Here is a 14,688-nt window from a genome sequence, read left to right as displayed (position 1 = left end):
AGGTGCTGTCTTTCAACTTCCATATTACTCCAAAATAAGCAAAGATGTTCATGTTCCAAGGTCCATTCACAAATTAGGCCTTGAACTTTATAGGAAATGTTGTGAGCAATTATGTGCCTCAGCCAGTGTTAGTCTACAGTGCATAACCTAATCTGAAGCCTCCCACCATTCCTGATATTCCTGGCTTCCCGACAGAAAAAAAGAACCTCTATGCAGGGATCCTCCACTGTTCTCTCAACTTCCTTTGCTTGTCCTATGACATCAGCCTAAAGTGTATGTATCCTAAAGGGCATGTCATTGTAACCAGTCAATGTTGTATTTAGCCCTGCCCTCCATTGCTAGCAGCCTTCTGTGGACTTCTTTTTACCCCACTATTAGGCCCTTACATTACTTTTTAACTTTCCCTACTCTGCTCTAAGTGCTCTTGTCATCTACTGCTTGTCCTCTAGGTGACAGCACACACATATTGCTTAAGTATTCACTTTATCCCCTAAGTTACTTATATATTGAATCCACTCCAAAGGATCCATTAATTCCCTGCCTCTATCCTCCTATCTCTGTGACCCTCTCTGTTTTTACCTTACTAACAGCTACACTAAACAAGTGCTAAATCCTCTATATATTTTCCTTACCTCTGATCTCACTTACCTAACCACTGATTGTTTCTTCACAGTCTTGCTTTCTTCCTTCTCCTTGTCTCTAACCCGCTCCGTTCACCCTGTGGGCTCACTCCACTCCCTTCCCTTCCCTACCCCCAATTCCTACCCACCCCCAGGGGTCCTACTCTTATACTTTCTAACCACACCTCTTCCTCTTCCCATTAACCTCTACACATTTTCCATTGGCCAACTTCTCTCTTATCTCCCACCTCTTTACCACTCCACTCCATACTCACCACACCCTCCTATCTTTACACACTCTCACCTTAAATACTTCCATCTCTACATATATATTTAACAAATAGCTAATCCTTCCCAATGGCTAATCCAACCATCCCTTTTCTGATTCTACTCTGCTTTACTCTTTTACCATTACCACTTCTAACCTTTGCCTATTTACTCTCCTCGTATGAGCACCCAATATCTCCACACACTGACTACCCCAATCAACAAACCAACTCTCAACCCTTACCACACCTACATAACCATGCAAACATAACTTGCTCACCCAGCTACCTACTTGCTATGTATCATAGAACACTACACATTAAATATAATTCACTACATCTCAGGAGAGTGTTATTTCCATGCAGCAAGTTCCCTAACCTAAGCTATCTAGAACAGTGTCTCTGAAGCTCTGCAGTAGTTGTTAGACTGCTTTAAAATTCCTTTAAGTGTTAATTAGCTTGGGGGGTTTCTGCTAACATTAAAATCTGTGTTGGTTACATTTCTAGTAATCATTTTAAATCGAGTTGCTGGCTACTGAGATTTGTCTGCATACATCAACTGGACATAAGCTGATTTAAGTATATTTTCTGCACTTTTTGTGGTTTTATAATTTGGACTGTGATTCCTCATATCTAGCTCTGTTGAAACTGTCTTGTGTGTGTCTCTGGTGTTAATTAGCTTGGGGGTTTCTGCATACATCAACTGGACATAAGCTGATTTAAGTATATTTTCTGCACTTTTGTGGGTAATCATTTTAAATCAAGTTGCTGGCTACTGAGATTTGCCTGCATACATCAACTGGACATTTAACATTCCTTTAAGTGTTAATTATTTGGGGGTTTCTAACAAAAACATTAAAATCTGTGGTTTTTTTTCTAGTAATCATTTTTTTAAGTTGCTGGCTACCTGAGATTTGTCTGCTTTGTGGTTTTATAACTTTAAATCTGTGTTGGTTACATTTCTAGTAATCATTTTAAATCAAGTTGCTGGCTACTGAGATTTGTCTGCATACATCAACTGGACATAAGCTGATTTAAGTATATTTTCTGCACTTTTTGTGGTTTTATAATTTGGACTGTGATTCCTCATATCTAGCTCTGTTGAAACTGTCTTGTGTGTGTCTCTGAAGCTCTGCAGTAGTTGTTAGACTGCTTTAAAATTCCTTTAAGTGTTAATTAGCTTGGGGGGTTTCTGCTAACATTAAAATCTGTGTTGGTTACATTTCTAGTAATCATTTAAATCAAGTTGCTGGCTACTGAGATTTGTCTGCATACATCAACTGGATATAAGCTGATTTAATTATATTTTCTGCACTTTTTGTGGTTTTATAATTTGGACTGTGATTCCTCATATCTAGCTCTGTTGAAACTGTCTTCCCCACCCCCCTCCCTGTTTTTGGTTGTAGTTTAAATTTGGTGGCTTTTGCAGTGCCCGCCCCACCGTAGATTTGATCTAGGACACTCCCCCAGTCCCATCTCTTTACCGCATTCTACCTAATAAACCCTTTCTGCACTTGCTTTTAGTCCCTTTTAATTTAATTACATTTTTTCAAACTGCGTGTGGACTAATATTGCTACATACTCAATTGTGCCAGCTTGCACTGCATGTGAATTGTTTTTACTACTGTTTTTGCTACTTTTCTGGGGAAAAAAAATGATCTGCTTTTACTGTATTTGTGTTTCTTCCTACTTTATTTTGCTTTTGCGTCATCTTAAAAGTACTCAGTTGTATTTATTACTTCTTGGTGTAACTCATTCCAAGCCTTTTAGTTTAAGCACTTGGGCTTCAGACCAGTTGTTTTACATTAAGAAGGTTTGTGGTCTGCACTGTAGTGGCAGGACAGGTAGCTTACATCCTTCTAAGTTGGAAACTGCTGATTGAGGGCTCAGTGTCAGTTATTCTAAAAGTGTATTAATTCTGGTTTAAGCACTTGGGCTTCAGGCCAGTTATTTTACACTAAAAGGGTTCGTGGTCTGCACTCTTGTGGGAGGAGAGGCTGGACTCTGCCCTTCTGAGTTGGGAATTTCTGGTTAAAGGCTTATAGTGCCTGCATATTTGAACTGCTTCTTACTGAAATTGGTACACCTTGTTTGCTGTAGCATAGACTAGATCCAGGCCTGCTGAATCTAGCTTTGTTTATATAACTTGAGCACTAATCCAGGCATTCTTCAAAGTATTCAATTGTATTTATTACTGCTTGGTAGTAACTTGATTAAAGTGTAGCTATCATTCTAAGTCTTTTGGATTAAGCACTTGGGCTTCAGACCAGTTGTTTTACATTAGGAAGGTTTGTGGCCTGCACTGTGGTGGCAGGACAGGTAGCTTACATCCTTCTAAGTTGGGAACTGCTGATTGAGGGCTCAGTGTCTGTTATTCTAAAAGTGTATTAGTTCTGGTTTAAGCACTTGGGCTTCAGGCCAGTTATTTTACATTAAGAAGGTTCATGGTCTGCACTCTTGTGGGAGGAGAGACTGGATTCTGCCCTTCTGAGCTGGGAATTTCTGGTTAAAGACTTATAGTGCCTGCATATTTCAACTGTTTCTTACTGAAATTGGTACACCTTGTTTGCTGTAGCATAGACTAGATCCAGGCCTGCTGAATCTAGCTCTGTTTGTATGCTTGTTGTTTGCTTGTTATTTCCCTGAAACGCTAATACCACCTAAAACGCGGCTTTTCAGTGCTTCTGTGGATCCCTAGTGATATCTGCATTGCTTACTGTACTCATTTCCTTGTTTCACTTAAAAGAAAGTTATTGTTTGTCGTTTTTGCATTTAAGTTACCTGTAACACATTGCATTTAAGTTACCTGGCACTTGCTCACTAAAGGCACTTGCTCACTAAAGCAATTATATAAGTTAGCACTAAATAATTAAAAGCACTACACTCTCATAAAGTCCTCTTGAGTACCTTGTTCCCCATTGGCCCTTTTTTTTCAATTATAAAGGAATTCCCAATACTATTCTAGCATGTCCAAAGGTCAGTTGTCAATCTTCTCTCTGATCCAGCTGGTGAATCTGGGAATCTTGAGGCAATGTTACAACTGCCTCATGTACACAGACAACCCTCTCCTCCTCCCAACAAATTCCAACACATGTGAGAGATGCATCCATATAGCCAAACTGGAGGCTAAGCTCTCTCAACTCAGTACTGGCGTAACCAGTCAGGAGGAGAAGGAAACCACACTCAGCACAATTCCAGTCTCACATAGACCTACTATGACAGCAAACCAAACACATAAACACACAAAAACATACTTGGAGGCTCTAAATAAAAATCTGCCTAAGCAGCAGAGACCTCCAAAGCAGACACCCAAGCAACCGCTACCCCAAAACAAAACACGTGCAACACATAGCTCACAAAAACAGTGTGCCGAACAGTCACAGCCCTTAAGGCTAAACAACACACCTGATACACTTGCAATAGGTGATTCTATTGTCAGGCACACTGACGTCCCACTCACCAGGCTGAACAAGGAGAAGGTCACAGTGAGCTGCCTGTCGGGCGCTAGGATCCGCCACATAACACAAGCACTCAGGTCACTCCAAGGCAAGTACAAATATGACTCAGACATTGTCCATGCTGGTGTGAATGACCTGAGATGTACCTCCCCGGACTACATGAAAAGAGACATAGAGGAGCTCTCTGAGCATGTGGCCCAGGCCGGTATGACCCTGACCTTGAGTAGCATCTTACCCTCACCAAGAATGATGCCACAATATGAAGACGAGATGATCAATTTCAACAATTGGCTTAAGTATTGGTGTCATTCAAAGGGGATCCAATGCCTGTCAGCCTGGAATGACATGCTCAACAAGCCACGATGCTTCGCTAGGGATGGCTTGCACCTGTCACCCCTGGGCTTTCGGATATTGGCAAAGGATCTTGCTACACCCATAGTGCCTTTTTAGGCAAGGCTCAAAAGATAAACACACCTCCATAGGTATCACAAGGGATAAGAAACTAAAAGTAATGCTACACAACGCCAGAAGTCTAAACCTCAAGATGCATGCACTCGAAACTTTCCTTAGCATGGAGAACATCGATATCTGTGCAGTAGCAGAAACCTGGTTCAAGGCTCCCGAGAGCACCCCAGCACTACCAGGTTATACCTCATACCATGCTTTTCGGCCCCAAAACTTGGACCGACCCACAAAAGGAGGGGGAGTATCAATATTCATCAAAGATACCCACACCTCCAGGTTGGTGGCACAGCACAAAGCATCAGAGACTATCCATGTAACACTGGAAAATATGAAGGTCTCTCCAAACACCATTATATTGGGCGAAGGTTCCTAGAATTTATAAACTCAAATGCTATAGAACACCTCAAAACTGAGGTGGAATCCATTCTATGAACACCTTCACACTAAGGATAATCACAAGGCTTTCTTTAGTTATGTTAGGAACCTGGGTGGTAATTCCCAGATATGCTCAGAATTAGTCCAAAATGACAAAAATACACGAACCCACAGACATTGCCAACATCCTAGCTGACAGGTTCAGCGCAAACTCCCCCTCCCACCAAAAGGGAAAATATCTATCCCAGCAGAGTGCAGCCCCCCTGACATCTCAGATGCTCAGTTAAGAGCCGCCCTCTCCAAAGCAAAAAACAGCATCAATGGGACCAGACGGTGTCCCGGGCTGTGTCCTACATGAACTCCAAGAAGAGCTAAACCCAAACATAAAACTACTGTTCAATCTCAGCCTTACTACAGGATATGTACCCAAAGAGTGGTGTACAGCAACTGTGGTCCCTCTCCACAAAGGTGGTGCCTCAATGGATCCTGGAAACTATTGCCCCATAAGCCTGACTAGCTTGGTCTGCAAAGCTATGGAAAGGATCATCATGGACCTCATAAATAAAGATATTGGGGACCTACAGACACTGGATCCTACCCAGTTCGGCTTTGTTAAGGGCAGATCCTGCCTCTTAAACCTGGTTGATTTCTTTGAAACAGTCACCAAGGCCATTGACGAGGGGAAGGTGGTTCACACAGCCTACCTGGACCTCACAAAAGCCTTCGATACAATACCCCACTCGGGCATTATAGATAAGCTCACCAGCTTAAATATAAACCCTATGTCACTAGATGTGTTGCAAACTGGCTCAAGGACAGAACCCACATGGCTAGAATTGCTGGAGCCATGTCAGACTCAAACCAGTTACAAGTGGCGTCCCACAAGGCTCAGTCCTGGGACCTCTCTTGTTTGGTATATATTTCTCGGAGGTACAGGCCAACATGGAAGGACTGTGGCTGACCAAGTTCGCAGATGACTGCAAACTGGGCACCATAATCGACTCTCCAGCTGACACAAGCATCCTCCAAAAGGGCTTCATAGAAACAGACAACTGGTGCCAGAGCCATGGCCTCAAGCTAAACACCAAAAAGTGTATAGTCATCCCCTTTGGCAAAAACAAAGTGCCCACAAATTACCACATAGGTGGTAATCCATTAAGTACAGAAGAAGTAATTAGGGACCTGGGGACCCAAGTTGATTGCAATCTCTCATTTGACAACCATGTGGCCAAAGTGGGTAGAAAAACATTTTATATAGCCCACCTAATCATGAAGGGATTCACATCTAGATCAGGGGAGGTCATCATGCCTCTTTACTCATCCCCCATCAGGCCCATAATTGAGTACAATGCCCCTTTTGGGATGTACCTTACCAGACACCTGCAGCAACTGGAAAGACCCCAAAAGTACCTCACCAAGAGGATCAAAGGGTTCAAACAGATGCCATATGCTGCCCGATTAAAGAAACTCCAGCTCTACTCAGTGGCATACCGCCTGTTCAGAGGCGATCTGTGCCTGACATATAAAGCCATGTCCAACCCGGAATTAATGGATATGCTGCACCTCAGAAAATCCAAATCCCATCGAGCTACACGCTTGGGAGACTTGAACCTCAGCACTGAAATAAATAGGACATGCTGGAGGGACAGATTCATAACCCAGAGGCTCCCTTCACTCTGGAATAAAATCCCAGTCCAGGTTAGGCAGAGTCCCTCATTGACTCTCTTCAAGAGGAATCTTGATGAGTGGATGGGAGATCGTAGGTTTACCCTCGGTATCACTTCTGTGTCACTGTTAGACAGAGGCACAGTATACTAACCTCAAAAAAGGGCATAGCAAAATTAATTTAAAATGGGTGCAAAAGCCAAACATATTCTGGCTAGGCTTATAAATGCCCTAGGGCTGATAGCCTAGTATGAACCTATGAAACTATGAACCTATGAACATTAAAGGACAGTGATATTCATCCTAACCCTGGCCCAACAGCAACTCCTATCTCTCTCCATAACCATAGTCAATCATCCAATTACCCCCTTGCTAAACCATCTAACTCCCTCCTACTAGCTCATCTTAATATACGTAGTATTAACAACAAAGTAACTCAACTCCAAGCTCTCATAGAAGTGTACTCCTTTGACATTATCTGCCTAACAGAAACATGGCTAAAACCTGCCATCAAAGATAATGAAATTATCCCACCTGGATATAATATCCTAAGAATTGACAGAGTAGCAAAGAAAGGTGGCGGGGTTGCTATTCTATTTAAATCTGGCTTACAATTAACCACGTATGACTGTAATCTACCTCTAGATTCCCATGCTGAGATTCTCATATCTAAACTTGAACTTAACAATGCTAAATCAGTCTATATTATCTGTATGTATCTGCCCCCTGGAAATAACATAGCCACCATGGAAAATATCCTTTGATGACTATCCCAATACCTGCCTCAAGAAACCATAATCCTAGGTGATATAAATTTGGATTGAAATTCCTATTGTACTAGCCTTCCTACCACCCACATTAACCTATATGTTTTTTCTCAAACCATTACCTCACCCACCAGAATAAATAAAGCTAACAAGAAAGCAAGCATACTAGACTGGATTCTTACAAACAATCATACTCACTACTATAATTCTGGAACCCTCCCTGATGATATAAGTGACCACTCACTTACCTACTTCATCAGGCATAAGGCCAACACTCCCGTTCTAACCTCTATCAGAAGTATTAGATCCAAAAATAAATTTAACCCTGATTTATTCCAAATGGAACTAAGAGCATGCAAGTGGGTTCCCTTAAAACACCTCCCTTTAAATGAAGCCATTCATTTCTTTAATTCTACCTTCCTTGCCATTCTCAATCACCATGCTCTAACCAGATCTATTAGAATTAAGGCCAATTCTGCCCCATGCCTTTCCAATGAAACCAAACATAAAATTAATCTCAGAAATAAATATTGGGCCAAATGGTGAATGACTAAAAACCCTCTAGACCAACAAATCTTTAGACAACTTAGAAATGACACTAAGAAGGCCATACTTTCTGACAAACAAAACTACTACTTACAATTTCAACAACCTAATCACAACAACCCACAGAAATTCTGGGCTAGCATTAAACAGTTACTCCACCCAGGTCAATCCACTACACCAAACCCTCAAAATATAGACCAGAGAAACCCCATCCAGACAGCTAATACCTTCAATACCTTCTTTACAGATGCTATCCAAACACTAGCTAGTCAACTATCACCTAATACCTTCACACTACCTTCATACACCTCAACCCCATCCCCTCCTTTTCAGTTCAAACCTGTCCCAACCACACTTATTCAAAACCTTTTGAATAAACTGAAACCATGCTCTCCTTCTGCAGACCTACTGCCTTCTGAATTTCTACAGTTATCATCCAAGGCTATTGCCTACCCTATTTCCATACTGATCAATAGAACTATTAGCAAAGGTCACATCCCTACCTTATGGAAAGAGTCCCATATTATCCCTCTGCATAAAGGTGGACACTCCACTAAGCTATCAAACTATCGCCCCATTACCCCACTATTTCTTTTAGCTAAGATTATGGAGAAATGTATCCATAGGCAATTACTCCACCACTTAATTGAAAACAATTTACTTTCCAACTGTCAAGATGGTTTCAGACCCTCACACAGCACTACCACTGCCCTCCTTTCCTTTACTGATTACATTAACAAGCAACGAAACCTGAATAATCTTTCTTCTGCAATATTTATCGACCTGTCTAAAGCATTTGACATGGTAAACCACCAGATTCTCATAAACATACTAAAATCTTTGTCATTAGACCCACTTTCCATAAAATGGTTCCAGTCCTACCTTGACAAATGACAACACGCAGTACTATGGCATAACACTCTATCCACCCATCTACCCGTTACCTTAGGTGTCCCTCAGGGGTCCATACTAGGACCTCTCCTCTTCTCCATATTTATAAATGACCTTCACCTAGCTATCCCCCAAGCCACTTGCATACAAGATGCTGACGACTCCACACTATTATGCTCAGCTACATCCTCCCATGACCTTCACTCTCTCACCCAGAAGGTATTCAACATAGTTGAACAATGGTTCACTCAGGTTGCCTTCTTTTGAACCCAAAGAAAACCAAACTCCTCCTCTTCACTCCTACTCAAAAGTCCTCTCCTCTTCATTTCTCTGTGACATCCACCAATGGTACTATAATATCTCCAGACTCTACCACCAAACTACTAGGTGTCACCATCGACAATAATCTGAACTTTGACATCCATCTCAACAATGCTATAAAGACTGTCAACAAAAAAATTGGCACTCTCTATAGGATTAAACCCTTCCTTTCTCCTGCTGCCAAAACTACTATAGCTCATACTCATTTGATCTCTACACTCCTTTATGCCTCACCAATTTTTACTAATCTATCCAAGACTAACTTCAGCAAATTGGAATTGTCCTATAATAACATTGCAAGATTTGTAACAGGCAACCCATTTAGAACCCACCATTGTATAAATCTAAATCAGCTATGATGGTTAGAACTACAACACCTGATTAAATTTCACCAACTAACCATTGCCCACAACATTCTTTACAAACCTTCTAATACTTCTGTTTTATCTAGCCTCATCACCTCCTATAAAAATCTGAAGTTGTTACGCTCATCACACAAACTTTTTATACACACCTCTAAATCTAATAACAGGGCTGGGGATTCTCTCTTCTCTTATACTGTAGGTAAATCCTGGAATCTTCTCCCTAATGACCTCTCCTCACTCACCTCCTTATCACTCTTCAAAAACAGACTTAAACTTTACCTCAAATCATACTGGCTATGCCCCTGTACCAAACCAGACTAGTCATCTATCTCTTCAAACTTGACCTTGCATATCCTGCACTTACTATCCACTGTTACATCTTCCTTCTTATTTTTTTTTTCTCATGTCTCCCTTTTTTACACTATTTCTATCCTCTTTGCATACCTCTTTTTTAAGTAAATCCTTAGTAACATCACTACACAACTAACTTCCTTTCTCTACTATTGACTTTACCTCTATGATGTCTCTGTACCTTCTATTTGCGCTGTTTATGACTCTTGCCCTCTTTGTACACCCTGTGCTAACCTCTATACTTTACTGCATATGTTACCATTGTTTGATTATTTTTATTATATTTGCTATTTTTATTACAATATTTGCTTTTTGTTGTTTGTACTTGTATTTGTATTTTATCATGTCTTGGATCTTATCTCCCCGGGCCTCTACTGAAAATGGACATATATCCAGTTAGACTAGCCCGGTCAACAAATGTAAAATAAAATAAAATAAAATAAATAAAAATAAATCCATGTATGGGACCATGTGCTATGTCTTTCAATACCAGGGCCTGACCACTTCTGTAACTTTCATTCATGGTGTAGGATCAGGAAATCATAGGCTAGCTGTGAGAAACAAAAAAAGCTTTACTTTTACTTTTACTAAGTCTGCTTAACTGGTAAAAACTAAAAACCTTTAAAGAAAAAGGTTAAGGGTCTGCTTCATATTAAAAATCAGGAAAAGTACAGATTATAAATACCATTGTATTAGGCAAACATGCTTTTATGATTTAAAAATCTAAGAAACAGGAGTCTATTTTATAAGTGCAGTCAGATGCAAAGAATACAGTATGACCTAATTTATTTGACTCCTAGTACTGTTTGATCTTGACTCTGGCAAGGTCCTCAATGTTCACTTGTAACCACTTCTAACATGAAATATGACTGACTATATACAATCCTTCTTTGCAGCAGATAACTTTTGAGCATAGATCAGCTATATATATTTTTTATCTAGCTGATGTCTCTGGCAGCAACAGTTTGTTTGCAAAGTAAACCCATACACGGGGGTGTAGCTAGGATTTTCAAATTTGTACTCACAAATCTCACACTGTTGCCCCCAACCAAGCTGCAGCTTCATATAAATTATTTTCTCTTTCTTTTTCAGTTGGCACCCACTAACTGTCAAGCCACCCTCCTGGTGATATGTTGACTGATTTATTCCTTGATATCCAGGGTCTCAACTTATGGGGGATGTCCTGGATTTTTCACTTAGCTGAGAAATGAGGTAGGATCCGGGGGTGGTGCCATCATTCTAGATGGTAATTTTTCCCCTTAGCCTTAAGCCCCTCTCTTAAATGTTAACATCAGTGTTAGGCTAGGCAGGCAATGTTAAGTAGCCTGAGTGTGTGCCTTGCTTCAGGTCCATCCAGTGGCCTTCCCTACTGTTGCCCTCCTGTCCACCTCAGCTTAGAATCTTTTCAATGAGATCTATCCTCCTCTAGAGAAACACTTAACAATGTCCCTCCTCTGCAGGACAGGCATGCTCATCCCACTTGCCAACCCCATCAAACACATGAATTGCTTAAACTCAGGTCACCTTGGCCTCATTTGGGACTTTTGTGGCTTAAACAGAACAAATTTGGAGAGACAGATGTGTGTCCCAGAGACTGCCCCTCCTATGAATGGGCTTCCCATCCATGTGAAGCCATGTTTGTCTATTACCCAGTGTAAGCACAACCTAGATCAATGGATGAGGAATAGGAAATTTACAATGGGCCTGGCACCCATGTCCCTTTTCGACAGAGGTAGCTTACCAATGCCTGGTCTTCAGTGTCCTATTTGGATACAAGACATCATTATTCTTTCTGGAAAACTTGGCTAGGCTTACAAAGCCCCCCCCCCAGGTTGTTGGAGTAGTAACAGTCTATGAACATATAAATCTGTGAATGTTTTGGTCCCTTGCTCCTAAAATGTGTGATTTGTTGCCACTCTTTGGGGACTGAAGTCACTAAATAATGACATACACTTAAGTTTCAGAGTTTATTTCCTTCAGAAATTCACGCTAACACAAATCCTGTTATTTAAGCAACTTTGTAATTTTATAAGAGCAATATTTAAAATATGTTCCTAATTTGAGCCTTTGTTCCCCCCTTTACTTGTGGTTTTATGCAGATGTCTTGAGCGAAGTGGTTGAGGGGTATGCAAACCTCTTAACTGCTGCTGGTGCTACTGCTCTGTCTCTCTCATTCTTCACACTTTGTCTCTGTCACACATACACGCACACCTGTTTCCATGCACATGAGCAAGCATACACTCACACACACATGCACATTTTTTTTAATTTTAGGTTTTTAATTTACTTTTTTTTTTATTTTACACTCACTAAATAGCAAAAGCAAGTCATTTTCACTTCGAGCTCGATGGTAGCTTAATATGCTGCTGTGAAGCAGCAGATTTGTTTTTCAGTGGGCATTGCCTCTAGATTAACACGCTGCTGTTCATTCTTCAGTCAGTGTGCAGATCTACAGACATACCTCTCAACCTTGCAAAAATGGGAGGGGAGGCAAATGCCCAAAAATAGGGACAGATTTTAAATATCACTCTTAGAAACTTAGAAAGTTAATAGAGTAACACAGTTTGTTTTAACATACATTTTCTGAAGGATTTGAAGTTTGAAACTCAAATGTATGCCATTATTTAGTGATTTCAATCCTCAGATCATCCCAGTGATTTATCAGAAAAACACAAATTTTATGAGGAATAGACCAAAAATATGAGGCAAAAATCTGGACATTCTGTGAAAATCTGATCAGCTGAGAGCAGGTTGCCCATTCTCTAATGTAATTTACACCAGTCGAAAATCCTCCATTAAGCACACAGACAATGGATTTTCGACTGGAAACAGACTGTCTACCCTGCATGGATTACTTCTGAATGCCTACTAGAGTTAATAATTCTGTATAATGGTAATAATGTTTCAAAATAAGTTCTTATTTTTTGATTTAGGACGTTTTTAAGTTCGCTACTTCTACTACCATTTTCTGATTTTTCCTGCTTTTTAATATATAGTGATTAACTCGACATACAGGAATTAAAAAACTTCCGCACAAAGAAGTTTTGTTATTTTGATTCATCTTTCTGATTGTATTAAATTATATTCCTTGTGTAATACAGCACCACTTGTTAGACTGTTTTAAATGTGTAGTTTTGAAAATTCTTCCGGTAAGAAATGAAACAAAATGTGTGAACCAATAATGACAAAACTACCAATTTTAGAAAATTTCAGCCTTAAAATGCCACTCAAACTTCTGTCATTACAGTCCACCAATATCAGCCAATAAGCACAATTTCTGCAGAAGGAAAAGTCATCCAAATTATTCCACATTAAAGAGTTCTGTAACTAACGAAGAGATTGCTACTGGCAAACAACTTTACATTTCAGTGTTTCATCTACAAATTCAGTGCCTGCTGCCCTTGAAGAATTAATTTCCTATATTGTATTGTGTTCCATTAAAAAAATGGTAAGCTGGTAATATCGCATTAGGGAATGACTGACAAAACAACAACAAGTACTTATGTTACTAACACTGCTTTCAAATTCTACAGCACAAACAGTGACTGTCATTTGCTAAACAAAACAGTTGCACACTTGAAAACAGACTTTGCATGAGCAACAGTAAATTTGTCTTCCCTTGAAACTCACAAATCCATGAAAAGTGCTGACACTCATAATCCCTTGAAAATGCACTGAAACTCATACTCACAATTCCATCATCAGTCTAATAGTTGGTGTAGAGGATTCAGGTTCTTGTCTCCACCAAAGCTCAAAATTGCTTCAGCAATCTGTTAGTTGGTACAGATGGTTCAGGCTTTTGTCTCTTATAACCAATTTACAGGGTCAAGCCTGATCAAGTTAATTGACTAACCTGCTCCCCCCCACCCCCCCAACTAGAACATTACATACCATACTTATATACCTCTCAACCTCTTAACACAAGAAATCTCGAAAAAAGCCTAAAATAATGGGGGTAGGGTGGGTAAAAGCCCAAAAATAAAGACAGATTTTAAATATTACTTTTATAGACTTAGAAAATTGCTAGAATAATGACATTTGTCTTAGCATGCATTTTTCAAAGGAAATGAAGTCTGAAACTCAAATGTCTGACATTATTTAGTTATTTCAATCCTCAGCAATTTGCCAGAAAAACACAAATTGTATGAGGAATAGGCCAAAAATATGAGACAAAAATCTGGACACTGCAAAAATCTGGACAGTTGAGAGGTATATATACCTCTCAACCTTTTAATGCAAGAAATCTGGACAAAGCCTAAAATAATGGGGATACAATGACCCAAAAATAGGGATAGATTTTAAATATTGCTATTTTTAACTGAGAAACTTGTTAGAATAACAGGATTTGTGTTAGCATGCATTTTTTGAGGATATAAAGTATGAAACACGTGCACACGTGTGTGTGTGTGTGTGTGTGTGTGTGTGTGTGTGTGTGTGTAATTATTGTGAATTCAATCCTCCATGTTTTGCCAGAAAACCACAAATTTTATGAGAATCAGACCAAAACAATGAGCCTAATTCTGGACAGTTCTGAAGTATGTTACACACACACACACACACACACACACACACACACACACACACACACACACACACAC

The sequence above is a fragment of the Protopterus annectens genome, chromosome 10.part0 (assembly GCF_019279795.1).
Source record: "Protopterus annectens isolate FY-2018-M chromosome 10.part0, PAN1.0, whole genome shotgun sequence".
NCBI lineage: Eukaryota > Metazoa > Chordata > Ceratodontiformes > Protopteridae > Protopterus > Protopterus annectens.
The sequence above is the reverse complement of the archived record's forward strand: the minus strand, read 5'-3'. Positions refer to the sequence as shown.